Here is a 17707-nt window from a genome sequence, read left to right on the forward strand (position 1 = left end):
TATACGAAAATACACACACAAAGCAAAACAAACCAACAAAGCCGAAACAAAATCAGAAGCGAAGCGATAACCAAAACAAAATGAAGCGAAGCAAAAACGAAGCAGGACCAAAGTCAAACGAAAGGCTTCTCCTTCCTGAAAACCTCCATGTTATATGCTGAATAAGGTGCAGTCTGATTGGCTGAGAGGCTGATTGATGATGATGTCATACGGAACAGTACTGTAATGGTGGGCCAATGGGGAAGGGAGAACAATCAAAGGTCAGCAGTGTGGAACATAACAAAAAAAAAACACACACAGACCACACACTGGGACGTAACAATCACATTCATCACACATGCGCAAGATCCCCTGTTTGAAATCAGGCAGAAACAGGTGTCTTTTTATCCGCTCAAGTTTTGTACTTCTGCCAGTGTTTTATGGATCTTGTTTCTCTTATTGCAAGAACACGCATTTACCGTGTCATTCATGATTACGCCAAACAGCCAGAAGATCATGGCACCTTTCAGATAGTCATTCCTCTCCTTCCTAAATATCCCTATAGACAGGCCATTTCAGCAGAACTGACAAACGTGCCAAAGCAACCTGATAAGACCAGGTCCTTGGAGTCACTTCTCAGTCAGTTACTGCTGCCGAAATGCGAGCCCTTCCTCCAGCCTGAAGAAGTTGATCTTACATTACTCATATGGAAAATGTATCTACCAGACCTCAGAGAGCTAAGCTGGATCACTTCCCTTCTGAATGACATCTCAGTAACACTCTACCACTCCTCTTTGTGCACTCATGCTGGAACAGTGGGTGGCTAATGCAGACAGCATTATTATTTATACTTACTCATCAAAAGAGGATAGCTGAGAAAAACGTGACAGTATTTAACCTAAATGGCAAACAACAAAGACAGCTTTGCAGCCTACGCATGCTGACGCAGCTACCCACCTGAACTACTACCGCCTACAGCTGCTGCGACCCACTATGCCTTCCTCCAAATCTTTTTCTAGATCTCTTCGCCATACCTTTGCCTACTGCCCTGTCTCTCTCACACCTGAAGAAGGCTCCACGGCCGAAACGTTGTGTTCTCTTTCTTCTTTTTTTCAGCATGGAATAAACCTATTACTTGTTCCTAAATAATAATAATACTATTTAAATACATACAGGTCTTACTTAATATTATTTTGATTAAAAATAGTACGTTAATAAGCAATAAATGGCACATCAAAATATTGTGAAGGTGAAGATCATACAACATCAACTACAAATGTGGAAATTTAACAATTTTAGGATTATAAATTGCATGTAGCACATTAACAACACTACAGTTATGCTAATGTAACAATAGTGTAAGAAAATCCTGACCTAATTCCTTTCAAATGCTGATACAAAATGTGAATGATTTCAGAGTTTTGGGTATTGGGTCTCCTGATAGAGATCAGAGATGAACTGAGGCGTGTGGGAAAGTGTACAGAACAGGTGGACTCCCAATTCCACATCAAGAGGCTGAGCACAATGGAAGAGTCCTGTACACACAAGCAAGTCTTTGACAACATGGACAATCAAAACCTACTGGTATGATATTATATTCTCTCTGTGGTGTGGAAAATATTCACTACTAGTATTCTAGGTTACAGATAGGTCATTATATGACAGCTTACATCTGATTAATAGGATCCACCTCTGGCATACTTTCTTTTTTTAGTTTATAATGTATAATCTTGCTGATCTTTTAATGCCAAAATAAAGTGTTTTACAAAAAGCTCCATGTTCTAAAAAGTTACTACAACTTTTGAACTTTGAAATATGGTCACTTTGTATTCTATGACTGAGCAAATACTGTAGAAAAGTGCAGTTAATATGTGAAAATGTGTAATGGGTATGTCTGATTGGTTGATTTGTGAAGATCTAGTAGTAGTTGATGATTAGCCATATGTTGATTACAATATTGTATATAATGTACTATAATTTGTGACTACTTAAATTACCATCAGCTGTGTACCTCCAGCTGACCTGTAAACAAATATATGAGAGAGGTATACTGAGACGAGAGGAGCACTGAAGACTTGAAAAAGCTCTCGCATTAGATTCTGTGTTTTTGTTGTTCCCCAGATTTGTTTTTAATGTTTTGTTTTCTTTTTCTTTTGAAGTTGTTGCGTTTGGTTGTTTTTTTTTCATAGTTGTTAGACTACTACAGGGATTTACCTAGGTTCCTGGAAGACTTCTCGTTTTGTGTTTGTTGTGTTTTCGGGTTACAACATTTTATTTTCTATTGATAGGACCCCACGCATTACTATGGGAGTAGTTAACTTTAGTTCTTACATTGCACCTGAAATTACCACATAAACTACTACTCTGTTTCCCTTTTTTTAAAAGGCACAAGTGAAGTTTGTTTTTCCTTGCTGCTGATTGGTAGCTACAATGGGTCAATTGCAATAAACTTATATACAATAAACTCCACTGAAATTTGTCAGCAGCTCTGTACTAAACCTGTTCTCAATTGCAACAAACCTAAAATAACAGCTGCTGCCCATTAGATGTTACTGCATTAGGAGTCTAGCTTAAACCACCTCTTCATAGGTTTTAAGCAACTCAGTACCGGACTAAGCAGAACAATTGATCACATTAGAACTGTCTTGAATGTAATGGAAATAATGTACTCATTAATTAACAAGCTTATGCACCACTTGCTTGAAAATTATTATTATATTTAACTAAAATTGCTTTCCAGACACCACAAATATTCACAATGAATGTTATCATAACACATCTTTAGTAATACAAATGTTATTTATTAATAATTAAGTTCCATGTATATCTTTATTAGTAGCTGTATTACAAGTAATGCATATACAGTCTTTATTATAGTTAGTTTTCAGTTATCCTGGGGAGGGAAGAGAATGGAAATTAAGGAAATAAAAATTTAAAGGGCTTTTAAGTCTTCAATGTGTTCTGTCATAGCTGTGTGTTGTCATATCTGGGTGTTAATTTAGTATATTTGTTGTATTATTTATTGTGATTTGACACTACACTTGTGTTTCTCAGGAGAAAGCAGTAAGATTTCTTTTTATTTGAGGGTACAGAAAATTGTATTGTACGGCCAAATGTAAGGTTACATTAAGAAACCCTTATTGTTACCTTTTGCAACGTTATTTATTTAAGACGGTTCTTCGGAATAGTGTCCCTTACGTATCTGTGACTGCAGTCCAACAATAACGGTGCTGAAATAGCCGGAATGTGTGGGAAGAAGATGGAGATGGAACAGGAGGCTTATTCAGTCGATAGAAAGGTTGTGTCGGAATGAACACACTACGGTTATGGTATTGGGTTTAAGAGCATTACGATCCTACAGTCTCCTGATCCATAATCAGATGCGTTATCCAGTGCACCACTGGCCCTTGTACCGCATTCCTCAAGTGCACCACTGTGAGCTTGCACCACTACAATAATAAATCGCCCCAGTCCAAATTTTCTCAATAAGGTGCATGTTTTCTATGTGTATTTAGTTAAACAGTCTTTCATTTTGTCTGTTTTAAAAATTGCATCTCTTAAAAACAGACAAACGAGTTTATGTGTCGCGCTGAAATTCACACATGAGGGAATTCAAACGAAAGAAATCACAGAAAAGATATCGCGCTTAAAAAGAAATCCAGAGTGCAGACACCGGTGATAGAAAACAGAGCTTCATACGATGCATGAGATGCTTTACCTCTGAACTAAACTCGGCTCTTTAATCGTGTTAGGAAGAGTGAATAGCCAACAGTGTACATTTTAAAAATCAAAGCAAGACAATGAGACAAGAAGAGAATTCGGAACACGAGCCTCTCTTTCATTGTTTAATGAGCTTTTGATGAACGCCTAAGTGAAAGACAAATTCACTATTTTCACTTTGTGATTAAAAAACACTTTTATCACACGTTAAGCACTCCTGATGGTGTCGAATAGTTCTCTTTTCTACCCTCATCATTTGAGGATCCCCAGCTAAAATATCTTTTTAAACTACAACAAAATTGCAATATTTTGAATACTATTTAAGTTTACATAGTCACATTCCCGGTGATATTGACTTAGGCACTCAACTATTAACTTCTTGTAGTTAGCCAAAAGTTTGAAATCTCTGCAACTATCAGGATGCTTAAAGACATCCAAAGAAACCCCATCATATTTAGGGGAGATGGTGTTGAGGTCAGATTAATTTGAAATGCGTCTCTGGGGACTTTTGATTTACCAACGTTATGTTTAACTGAAGGATATGCTGACTGACTGTGCCATAGAAACTAACGCACATCACCTTTTTTCTACATTCACAGGTTTTTGACTAAAGACAAAAAAATCATTTTTGTTTCCTTGCCAGCTGGCAGTAATTCCTCTGCACTGACAAAACAGATGAGTATTTTATCTTTCGCAATTTGTATGGATTTTTTTAAAAACAAGTTGCTCCAAAAATTAAATGAACACTTCCATTAAATTTAATGTAGAAGCATGTTGCTGTCCATAATGATAAACTGTGTGGCAAGACAGGCACCACTGGGACTCAACCCCAGGATCTCCTGTTTACTAGGCAGGCACTTTAACCAACTAAGCCACAGCATTCTCGCATCCTAGTGTTAATCCCGCATCAGCAGGGTCAGCTTGTCGGCACGCCTGTCTCCATTTGGTGGTTTGAGCTGACGCTGCCATGACGTTCCCATTAAATGCGACCGAGAATACTCCAACCGGCGCGCCGCTACGCCTGCTGTCGGAGAACTAAGCCACGGCACTGGCATCAAATATCCCTTTTACAGCCACTTGGACACATCTCAATTGCTCTGAGACACCTGTATTCAGTGTGCGCTGAGCCTGCTCGCTGAGAAAAGTGACGAGAAATGGCTTATGTCCAAGGAGTTCAATATGCTTTTTATGTTCAATGGGGTGTCCACTACAGCTAACACTGAAGCGCAGCACAGGCTCTGTGGTTTGACATCTCCCAAGGTAAATGTTGAAATTGTAGGTGGAAGAGGAAAATTACCCTTGAGTATGGGGAAAGAGGCAACTCATGTCCGGAGGGGGCTGAAGTGTGTATGGAGGTGGCCTAGTGGTTAAGGCAATCTCCTCTTAATACATGATACTCTGCACAAGTAGGTTTGAACCCCATTCTCCTCGAGGAAGGGCTTTGACACATTTTGACCTTTTTAAACTTGGTGTGCTTTCGTTTTGTTTCTTCGCTCCTGTCCTACAGCAGTAATATTTCTATAGGTGTATGATCATGGTAGGCTGACAGCAGGAACACGTGGCCCACAAGCAGTGACAATATCAGAGGTGTCTGCAGTGTGTTGGTTTGTAAGCAACGATAAAATAACTTGACATGGAAGCAGGTGTGCCTGCATTAATACAGCTCCATCGAGAGGAAAAAGTAACACAAGAACCGACATAAATTCAACAGCACGTTTCTGCAGCTGAAAACAGAACATACTCCACGTGATGATTGAGCTCACAACCTCGGTATAACTCCACTATAAAAGCACCACAACCTGACCAATTGCGCTACTGGAGCAGCACAGCACAGTAGCACATTTTCCTCAGTGCACTCAAACAGTGCTTCTTCCCTAGCCTACCAGCTTCAAGACTTTTTTAAATTGATCAAAGATTCATTGGAAAAGGTTTGTTGATGGGTCAGGTGGGAATCACACCCAGATTCACTGCTTGCAAGGCAGCTATGTTCATCATTATACCCAGGACTGGCGCCAGGGGAATGATCTGTACGGGGGGGGGGGGGTCTGAAATCCTGAGGGGGGTAGTGATATTTCGGTTTAAATGGAACCATTGCAACCATCCAAGTGAATTCTCGCAAGCATGCCACTGATTAGTATTTCATGTTAGAACGACAAGCAATCTGGTATTTAGTGATGAAGAACAGTTCCACGTTCATCAGAACTCACGTGATTATTTTTGCTTGGAGCATCAACCATATGTGTTCATTTTTGCAACAACATCAACGGTAACGAGGTTCTGAATCATTAAGAAATCATTGTAAAACCAACAGAAAGTAGAAACTTCTATAACTACAGTCCTAGTTATATAACGATTGTAAGTATAAGGATAAACTACTGCAAGGCATTGGTCCACCTGAGCAAATAAGGTCATAATAATGTTGACACCCCAAAACATAGACACTATGTAACGTGCTGTTCCTGGACAGATAGCCCTCCTGCACATTAAACAGTCTGATGTAGTAACTGTGAATTCGGGGTTAGTGTAGTTATCTGACCATTGACAATTTATCCAAAACTGAGGGGGGTGGGACTGTTCAGTTGAGGGGGCGATTTTGGCATGCCAGTAACATTTTGACAAAACGTCCAAGAGTTACGAAAACACTTACTTTGTGTATAAAGTACATTGTGTACACACTGTAAGTTCAGAACGCGAGAAATACTGCTCAATATGGGATCCTGTCCAGGAATATCAGGGCTGTAAGGGGGTCAGATCTATAGATGTAGTAAACACATTAGTGGAGACAGTGTGTCTGCCCTCTGTGTGAGAGCCAGACAGGAAAAATAATCTGTGGTCTGGGAAGAAGAGACCCTCGTTGGAAGAGCGGTGCTTCTCACAGGAGAGAATGAAAAAAAATATTTTTCTCCTTGGGGGAATTAAAAGCACTTATGGGGAGTGGTGTGATGGTAGTGCATCTGATACCACATCAAAAGGTTGTGTGTTCAAATCATGTTGAGATCGGATGATGTATGTTCAGGTTCAGCTGGTGCGGAACCCAGGAATTAGACCATGCCGTTTGGTTTTATCTGTACACCACATAGATAATCTAAATGAAATAACAGAGCAGTACAGGACACGCATTCAGGAAATTACACAGCAAGTCATTTTTAACATGACAAGAGAAAAGGCACACTGCACATCCGTGAAACATCACGTCCGACTTTAGAGACAGTTACATCACAGAATGGAAGTTTCAGGCCCCTTTTTCATTACAGGTTCAAACTAACCTGAAAGTTACAGAGTTTTAGGTCACTTTTGTATTAAAATGTGTCTGAAGCCTATAAATATAATTTGCCCTTTTTTAAATTGCGGATGAAATCCAATCCCATGTACCAAGACCTTACAGTATATTCATGTTAATTAAAATGACTAATGCTATTGGACATTAGCTGGTGCTTTTTGTAACGATTTGCTATTTCATGCTGGAAAGAAGGAAACCTGACCAACGTTTGCTTTCAGGTGCGGTTCATTCACATAATGGACTTCTATTTCTGAGTAGCCTGATTTAAAAACACACGAACCCGGTAGAAGTCGAACCTCCAATCTCATGATGCAAAATCAGACGCGTTATCCATGAAACCACTGGCCAATCATGTAACTGAATTGCACCATGGTGAGTTCAGCACTGCAACTAGTAATTACTAGATAGATAGATAGATAGATAGATAGATAGATAGATAGATAGATACTTTATTGATCCCGTGAGGGAAATTGCAGTGCAACAGCAGCTTAACACACACAACACAGCCACAGTCTAACGGATTATATACTAATAGTACAATACATACAATACAATACAAGAGTTACTCACAGTCCGGACACACAAGAGGAAACTAGAACAGAACAGTACACAGAAAATCGTATCACACGTATGAATATAAATATAGATGTAACCATAGATATAAATATAAATATAAATGTATTGCACAGGTCCCTGGCATATATTGCACAAAAGTGGTTGTAAACGGGAAAAAGAAAAAGAAAAAGAAAGAGAACAGATGTAGCAGTATATGTGTATATGCGTTTAGTCCAGAAACAGGTCACTGTCGCTGTTGCCTCTGCCAAGACGCAAGGTGGATGCGTTGTACAGTCTTATGGCAGACGGCAAGAATGACCTCCCTGTTGCACCGTGGATGAATCAGTCTATTGCTGAACGTGCTCTTCATTCCAGCAAGCCTGTCATAGAGGGGATGGGAGAAGTTGTCCATTATGGCCTCCAGTTTGGACATCATTCTCCTCTCAGCCACTACCTCCAAGGGGTCCAGGTCAGACCCAATGACAGAGCTCGCTCTCCTGATGAGCTTGTTCAGCCTTTTGGAATCTACTGCTCTAATCCCAGAGCCCCAGCACACCACTGCGTAGAAAATGGCACTCGCTACCACCGACTGATAAAACATGTGTATCATCTTACTACACACATTGAAGGACCTGAGCCTCCTCAAGAAGTAAAGTCGGCTCTGTCCGTTCTTATAGATGGCCTCGATGTTCTTAGACCATTCCAGTCTATCGTCGATGTGCACTCCCAGGTACTTGTACGAGTCCACCATCTCCACGCCACTCCCATGGATGTAGACAGGAGTAGGTTTGACCTTTTTCCTACTGAAATCTACCACCAGTTCCTTTGTCTTTGTAACATTCAGTTCCAAGTGGTTCAACCCACACCACTCCACAAAGCTGCTGACCAGTCCTCTGTACTCCTCCTCCTGCTCACCCTTGATACATCCCACAATTGCAGAGTCATCTGAGAACTTTGGCAGGTGGCATGACTTTGAGTTGTACTTAAAGTCCGAAGTATAGAGGGTGAAGAGGAATGGAGAAAGAACTGCATTTATAAGATTATAATTACTACTAGTAATAGTAATAATCCCATCCTAAATTTCTAAGTGAGAAACGTGTTTTCTACATTTTTATCAGTTTTAAAATAACATCTCTTTAATACAGACAAAGGGTTTGTGTTTCACTTTGAAATTCTGATTGATTTAGAATTCAAAGAAAAAGATGCTTTTTTCAACAACGCAGTGCAATTATGACATCTTTCACTCTACTTCTCTCTTGTAGTAAAGCAGACCTTGCAGTGTGAGCATTTACTCTAGTAAATTAGGTCATGTATCATGTTAAATCACTTCTTCAAAACAAAACATTCCTGGTGCACGTTTTCTCCATGAAAAAAATACATTTTTCCCTTACATGATTTCTCTTTTTTTTTCCATCAGAGTACAGAAAGAAGAAAAAAGGGAAAAGCAGTGTCGCAAAAAAACTCCATCGCCCTTGGGAGATGTCAAGCTCATCGGATATGAAAAGTGCCCAATAAAAGCAATTTCTTTTCATTTATCTTAGCGTCAGGGCTGCTATTGTGTGTAGAGGAGGCAACTTGCTCAGCCAGCAGACTCACCGCTTACTGAATACAGGTATGTTTTGAGTGTCATGCTGATCGTCTTATAAATGCAAAAGAAACTTTTAAAGCTGATAAAGTTTTCCATTGTAATTTGCATGTAGCTACAACGTCCCTGGAAGAGAGATTTTATCAGTTGCACGTAATCAGTATTTTTTACTTTTTGTTTAGTACTGGAAATATATATTTTTTAAATTTTTCTAAAGAAGATCTCAAGAAGTATTGCCAGGACCTACCTTTAGCATTCAATAGCGATATTAATGGATCAGAAATGTAAGGTAAATTGGTGATCTGAGCCAAAATAGTCCTTACACGCCTCCTGGAACAGTGTTCATATTCATAGCAAGTTATATTCTTTTTCAACCCCAAACGTTGCTATTGCATTAAGCTTTGTGTGACCATTAGAGGTTTCGGTAGCTTCTGGAGAGCGCACTTTTCCAAACTGAAACCTATAAGAACATTATTCAAGACGCACCATGTCCCAGAATCATTCATCGGGACTAGGATTAATATCAATGGAAAGTACTTCAAAATAAAAGATTTAACTGAAATATTAAAAGAGTAGGAAAGCATTTAAAGTAGAAAAAAATCAGTTCAGATGATATTTAATTTTTTGAGAAATGGGCACATACATCAGCTCAGTGAGCAGTGCGAGGTGCTCTTCTGGAGATGATGTTAAATTAGTTAAAATCATGTGATAGTTAAAAAAGCTTAATACTTAGTTAAACAGCCAGCACAAATGGTTGCGTTTGTGATTATGTCACTTCTCTACTACAGCAGCGTCGGTAAAAGACCCTCTGAAAGCAGTAAGGCTCTGCACAGCTGAATTCGTTGCTATTTGGAGAAATCCACAAACTCGTGTTTTTCATGTGCTTTAAAAGACAGCCATACTCACCGACAAAATAAAGACACTGCTGCTGATTTTTTCCGAAGCACAGTTGACCTTTCTGAGCCAATTGATGAAGCTCACCCAATGAATACTATAGCAGAAGGTGGAGGAAAGTGCAACTTTGTAACTATCACAACCACAGGAACAACTGCAAGAAGTAGAATCAATTTCCCATCGAATGGTGGTGTTGTCTGAGGTACGCGATGTGAGCGTGTGCAGAGAATCCCACAATCTCTTCAAAACTTGGACAAAGTATTTCTGATGGAGCGCTGTGCGCAAAGATTGAATAAGCTTTGCTCCTGCCGATGATTCTGCGTGAAAAAGCACAGCATTCAAGTTTCACAGACAAATGCACCATGCCTACTGTAGCGGCGAGGCTTATTAATAAGAAAGAATTAAGTGTTCTGAGCCTTCCCAAATGAGGCCCCATTTCTGTGTTCATCTCTGTGGTGCAGCCACAGAGAAACTATTCATGCAGGCTGATTTAAGGTTCCTGATAAGGACAGCTCCCAAAGGGGATGCACTTAGCTAAGCCTGGCTATCATGATCAATGGTCATCCATTGGTGCCTATCTGTCTAGGGAGTGCCAGTTGGACATCTGGACTGCATTCCTAAGTGTCAGGAGTAAGTGACTCATATTTCACCTTGATCAACCAATCAGGGGCTGGTAGGGCCGAGTAACCCACGTGGGACTCTGATGCCCATGGAACTTTCAGCCAATCAACGAGCTGAAGTTCCTCCAGGTAAAAACAGGCAACACAGAGAGCCTGAGAGATTCAGTAAGATTCAGGGAGATTCAGTAAGATTCTGGAGAGGATTCTGTGGACTGTTCTAAAGGGAATTCAAAGGAGAATTCCAGGGCAGGACGGCCCAGGAGCAGAAGGCTCCCAAGGGCAGGACATTCTCGCAGCGTGCCTCCTGACCATCCTGAGACTCAGCTCGGACAACCACGGAACGGCCAGTGTGTCCGAGTGCCAGAACTTTCCTTTGTTCTAAGAGTCTAGAGTGGAGGTTGCCAGAGAGTAACCAGCAGCAGGCCTCGTGAACAGGTCGGAACTGTGGACAGCTGAATCACTATTCAGAACTAGCTCTTCATCAGGAACGAACCGGTCCTCTTCCTGACTTTCTGGGACCCACAGTCATCTTTTCTCCTGTGCACAAACTTTGCTAGTTAAAGCCAACAGTGAGCATCAGCAGTGCACCGTCACAAGCCGCACAGCACAGCCTGGCACCGAGCCAGAGAGCGCGGATTGGACAGCAACAGCCTGCAACTGTTTGTTTGTGCCCGCAGGAGATCTGAATCCCCAGAAATTGGATGAGTATTCAACTTCACTGCATTACAGCTCGAGAATTCCATTGTTATCCAAACCAGTTGATATCAATTTAATTCCTAAGAGTTATGTACTTGTTTTGAGTATCTAATGTAGAAGTTGTAACCAAGTTCACTTTACGAAACGGTCTTAATGAATGATATACTGAACGTATGTCCTCTTGATATGTGTAACACTTTGTAACTGATTGAATATATATCTTTTGTATTCTGATAACCCTCTCGATAAGATCTGTTAGGTTTACATGCATATTCTATGTATTAATAAATGTATCCTCGTGTATTAGCACCTGTGTGTGTGCGTTGTTTGAGTTATGTCGCATGGTTGGACTCTAAAGCCATCAAAAGAATCAACTTTGTGATTTACTGCTACAATAAATAATTGTCTCAGTAAATGCCCAAACCCTACAGAACTGGTGCCTTCAGAGAGCCACTACAGTTACATATTTGGCGTCCCTGAACGGCCAGTTTTTCTTACACTACAGAACCAATTTTAAAAACAATTGCGGCACACTACGATTCAAAAGTGATCACGGCAGATGTTGTTCCCTGCATAATGCTGAAGGGACCAAAGAGCATTGCTGTTGGGAACACAAAATGAGGTTTTTTTATGCCTTGATGTTAAGCTGACAAACACTATCTTGAAACACCTAGTTCAGTCTCTCGACAGACTGCCAAGCAAAGCTTTTACCCATTGACGTCGCAATAGAAGGAAGGTCTTAACCCACCAACACTTAGCAGTGGCAAGATTCAAACCTAACCCAGCGAAGAAAATGGAGCACAAACCCAGCACTTAGACCACCCAGCCACACTCCTTACACCTTACTCTCTTGAGAACGTCGGGTGGGTTCAGCTCTTGTTGTGCGACGCGTGGAAATGACTGCATCTTCATTTTCCGAGATGTTTCCTATCACATCTTTGTCAGCTCTGAATAAAGTGCTTCTTTGGAGCAGGCTTCAGACCTTTTATTTTATTTATAAAGGAGGGCCATTCAGAAACATGTAATTCCTGTTTTAGAAATGCTTTGGGCGGTGTGTTTTATATAATGCACAAACAGTATTCTGATTGTATACTGTAGACCTGTGTAGCAATCATACTGGACGTGACTGGGATTCTGAAATGTTTCTTGAAAAGGTATTCAGGGCTGCTTGAATCTATAATAAAAAAGTGACCCGAAACTTCCAACCTTCCAATCACTGATGTCGCTCTCCCTAAACCTGTACGGGATGTTTTGCTGATGTGCAGTGTGCCTTTACTCCTGTATTAAAAACGACCTCTGTTGTTGGGCGGAGTTGAAGGAGAACTTACTGCACAGAAAAAGTACGTAACGATAAAATATTTCTGCGCGTGAAACACATCAATCGTTCAGCATTTCTAAAATGTTTAATTGAATTGACAAAGAAATCCTCTCCTTAAACTTCGAAAAGGATTATCTGTTGAGCCAGCAGGCGTGACACTGCAGTTGCCCGTTTCTCACAGGTGGTTGAAGTTGTGGATAACATTTAGCAGGTTTGGCACCATGGCTTAGCTGGTTAAGACGCCTCACTAAAAACCAGGAGACCCTGGGTGTGAATCCCAGCGGTATCTATTCGTAGACAACAGGCCACTCATTGTCAATATTTATGGAGCTTAATTTAAAGACAACGGGAGAAGCATGAGTTACAGCTTTCTGTAGCTGTTTTATATAGCGATGTATCGGTTGGCTCTGTGGCGCAATGGAGAGCGCATTGGACTTCTAGGCTTTGATAGAATGAAGTCATTCAAAGGTTGTGGGTTCGAGTCTCACCAGAGTCATGTATCATTTTGATTCAACCTTTCAAAATCCTCTAGGGATCAGTGTTGATCAAGTCAAATAAAGGACTTCTTAAGAGTCCACAGTTGAAAATGAACCAGCAGCCACAAGAAAGAAATTAGCACTGGACTGTGATCACATTACTCCTGTCCTGGACTCCTTGCACTGGCTTCCTGTCAACTTCAAAATCCTCATGCTCACCTATAAGGCTCTCCATGGCTTGACACCACAGTACCTGTCTGGGTTATCGCCCTACTCCCCACCTCACAACCTTCGCTCTTCTAATTCTGGTCTCCTATCTGTCCCCCAGTCCATCTACACTCTATGGGTGACAGGGCCTTCTCCTGTTTTGTACCAAAGCTCTGGATCTTTATTCCCAAAGATATCAGAGAGTCACCTTCTCTAAACTCCTTCAAATCCAGACTCAAAACCCTCTTCTTTAGAAGAGCCTTTAATGAACTATTCTTTACCCCTCTGTTCCTACTGTATTTAATACCACCATCTATTGTCTCCTCTAACTGTGTATTCTCATCCTGCTTATCTTGTGTATTTTTTAACTTTATTGGTTTCATTCTGTAAAGCACTTTGAAAAGCCACCTTTAAAGGCACTATATAATGTATAGATTATTATTATTAATACTAATAATGAACAGCGCATTTAACACTGAGCACATGCGGTCCTTCTTTGCAAAGGATTGCAAAAGCTGGGAATTAGCCTTTCACTCGTGTTGTTGAAGACCGTATCCTGGCTTTGTTGCAGGAAATGTCTGGATGCCATCACCGGATCAAGGAGAGGATCAGGGTTTTGGGAAGTCTTTTTGATGCCTGACACTGTGTGTTTCCTGGTTGTAACGGGTGTCATTCTGGACCTAAACAACAGAGAACACCGTTGAAATAGCTGAACTGCCTAGCGGACACTTTGTCGCCTTCTTCTGACCTGTATTTAATGCGATTCTCTGAAAACTTGGCACGTTATATCTGTGCTACCTTTATGGAGGGCACACTCATAAGAATCATAGATTCGATCACAAGCATCTAAAAATGAGCCTGAGAAAATGACATCACGCTATGAGGCTGAATGGCACAAATTCTCCTGTTACTTCTGCAGCAAATGTGTGTTTTTTGCTTCTTATTTGGCAGCAGTGGGATTCCAACTCACACCCCCAAAGAGACTAGAGCTTTAATCTAGCTCTAAATTAAAAACTAGGTGACTTGTAATGGCTGGTAGGAGAGGAAAGGTATAAATGCTTCTTTTTTGGACAAAGTCTTTATCTTTTTTTTCACCAGTTGTTTTGATCAAATTATTGTAACGCAGTGCCATATTAAGGTATAATATGTACATGAACGTCATGTCTGAGTCGATGATGGCAGCTGAGTATCGCTGGAGGACAGTTCATCATGAGTGGGTAAGCCTGCATAATGAGGGAGAAGAGATCGGCCTCTCTGATGCAGTGTCCAGTGACACTAACCTTCTGTCCTACTGTTCTCTGCTAATGTAGATGGTGAATGTTTATTTAGGTGAATGTAAGGTTTCATTCTTGTAAAATATTTCCGAGCACTTTTTTTGTTGCTGAAAATTAATCCTGAGCATTTGAATGAATTCCGATATTGTCACCTAATTCCATACATTGTTTCATCAAACTAGAACATTTAGAGGAGGTCAATTGCATTTATGAATTGCATAGTGATAGTATTTCTTTCCATTTAAATACTTCAGTCAAAAATGTAGAGAAGGTGCTCCTGTTTTCACCATTATAAGAACTGTGATGCACCAGTAATATTTACTCTCATAAAAGTATTGTAATTGTATTGTTCTGTTCTGTAACAATCTTGAGTGACACAAACCTTCTGTTTTACTGCACTACACTTCTCCAGAGGCCAGTTCAGCACACAAGGATCCTCAGTCAAACAAACACTGCAATCGCTTGATAAACGCTATTTCTCATCCTTTCTCTTAGTGTCGGTGCTACTATTGTATGCTAAGGAGGCGACTTGACAATGAAGAGAGTCTTCATGAAGGTGTGTGTCGGCAAGCTCTCCACTGTCAATTGACTGGGCTTGTGAAGAAATCAACCTCATTCAACAACCATACAAATTGCACAGCTTAAGGCACATGAAGCGAAATCTGTGAGCTGATTGACACAAAACAATGTCACTTCACATTATCTGCAAAGTTGTTTTGCTTGTCTGACCACCTCTTCCTACTTTACAGTGAGCACATATATTTCAGTTCCTTTCTCCCATGTGGAGATGTATCCACTGCCAAAACTGCTGTCTGATTATTTAAATTATCTGTAAAACTGTTACATGACTTCATCTAATTGTAAATTTATAAGACGGTCTGTGAGACATTTGTGAGAGTAGCTGAATCCCAGGGCTGGTATGGAATCACACACAGGCGGGTCTTCTGTGTGATCTGAGTCCCACTGCTCAGAGCTACAGACTGGTCAAATGGTCACTATTGTAGACACGACCATCGGACCATAGGCTACAAATAATCAATATACCGATCATAGTGTCACTACTGTTGTTTATTACATAAATACTGTATATAAATAATAAGATAATTCCACACTCATAAAACATTTATAAACATTTTGGGAGGCTGACATACAGTAAAGAAAGTAATACTGAAGAGTTTGGAAGTCCTGGAAAGCGTTAATAGATCCTTCTTGCTTTCGACCTGGAACAGAGCCCACAACTGCCAGATCAGTGACCCCTGAGCCCAGTTCACAGAGAGGAGAACCAGGAGCTCTTCTATGTCTCTAAGAGGGCTGGGAGGAAAGATAAAAGGGGGAAATGTGACATGAGTCCAGGCTGTTCTGTCTGATATTGTTCATGTAGCAGCACTGATTGTCTGAATATCTTCTGGTTCTGGATTGTGAGGATAGAGAGCAGTACGGAGTTGAGATCCTGTCTGAGTGTGAGTCTGAGCTGTGAATCTCACTGAGAAGAGAATAATGATTTTTTATTCTGCCTGAGAATTTTCCTGAGAATTTTTTTCTTTTCCAAGTGGTGTTACATCCCCTTCAGATACTCTACACAGACTGCCAGAGAGAAGAGGATAGAGAGATGGACAGATAAGAGCACACACAGCAAGAGACACCGACGTCTTGATTTACTTTGAAGCAAGTGTTAATTTCTTTTCTGGAACAAGTTGTTTCTGAACTTCAAGAAATTCATACAACTTCTGAAAGATAAAATACAAATCTTGCTTCTCAGGACAGAAGAAATGCTTCCAAAAAATGCCAGTGATTTTTTCTCCTTTTAACGAAAAGTGGAGAAAAACAACAGCAGTGCAACTCCGTCGGCTTGATTTAGCTTAATACAAGTATTCACTTCCTTTTCTGTAGATTACAGCCTGCGAAAGATGAAATGAACTTCTTGGTTACTCTTAGTCAGTGCAGAAGAAATACTGCCAGCTGGCAGGAAAATGACAGTATTTTATTTTCTTTAACTACAAACATGTGAGTTGTGAAAAGCAACGGGAATGTGTCCCTGTGCAGCTGTTAAACAAAGGGCTGGTGGGTCAAACATACTCAGGGACGTGCTTCAGATTGTGATGATGTAAACAAAATCTCCGCTAAAAATTGAAGGGATTTCTTCGCAAACCCTCTTGAATGTGGCAGGAAATCTTTGTGTTTTACTCGTGTGCAACTACAACAAGTAAACAAATAAGTACCTAAGTCAATGTCCAAGAAAACCATCTTCACGTGTGGAATTTTTCTTTAACTGGCTGTTGGGAGAATTCATTTATACACCCGTTGTATCCTTAGCAAAAATATTTTAAAATTAGAACACAGATTTGTTGGAGAACTTGACAATCCTTGACAATCATTATTAAATGAGCATTATACAAATGTGCGTTGATATTTTTAATATGTACCTTAATTGTAATATATATATACATAATTGCTTTGATATGGATATTCATTTGAAGGAATTGAGGAAACTATGAAGGATCGCAGAACAACCAAAGATACATTTGGGCATCTGCTATTGGTAAAGATGAAAGAGTACCTTAAGTGTGAAGCTTTCATACACACGAGAGAAAAAAACAGTTTTAATGCACTTCATTAAACTGATGGCATGCTTATCAATCGTGCATGAAGTGTACATAGCAGAGGATGGTTTCGATCCATCGACCTCTGGGTTATGGGCCCAGCACGCTTCCGCTGCGCCACTCTGCTGACAGCTGCTATAATGTGATTCAACACAACTGCTCTATCTTTGCTTTCTAAAAGTGCGCCCGAGATGAAAAGTCTAAACGGTAAACGCAGACGTCACTTTGAGCACTTGGTCTTTTATAGCACAAATCATCACCCGCTGCTCTACATGGGCGTGTCTTCAATATTGTTCAGAACCAAACCTTCTGCTTTCCGAGGCAACTGATTCTTTCGTCGTTAATTCCCAAATCTTCAATGAGAATCAGTGAAACGAAAATCAAACACATGTACACACTCGCGTCCTAACCTGAAAGAAAAATCTACACCCACTTTATAATACTGAAAATGATTCAGGAAGTACAGCAAAGTTCTAAAACCAGCGAATGCATCTGCATACAGT

General features: G+C 40.3%; 1 non-coding gene across 1 annotated transcript; it reads left to right on the plus strand.

Annotated features, from left to right (window-relative positions):
- Window positions 1-13050: 13050 nt before the first annotated feature.
- Window positions 13051-13143, plus strand: trnar-ucu (transfer RNA arginine (anticodon UCU)). The gene is made up of 2 exons: window positions 13051-13087; window positions 13108-13143. It is a non-coding gene; the product is annotated as a tRNA-Arg (tRNA).
- The last annotated feature ends 4564 nt before the right edge of the window (window positions 13144-17707 follow it).

This window comes from Lepisosteus oculatus, chromosome 14, assembly GCF_040954835.1.
Source record: "Lepisosteus oculatus isolate fLepOcu1 chromosome 14, fLepOcu1.hap2, whole genome shotgun sequence".
In the NCBI taxonomy this organism is placed as follows: domain Eukaryota; kingdom Metazoa; phylum Chordata; class Actinopteri; order Semionotiformes; family Lepisosteidae; genus Lepisosteus; species Lepisosteus oculatus.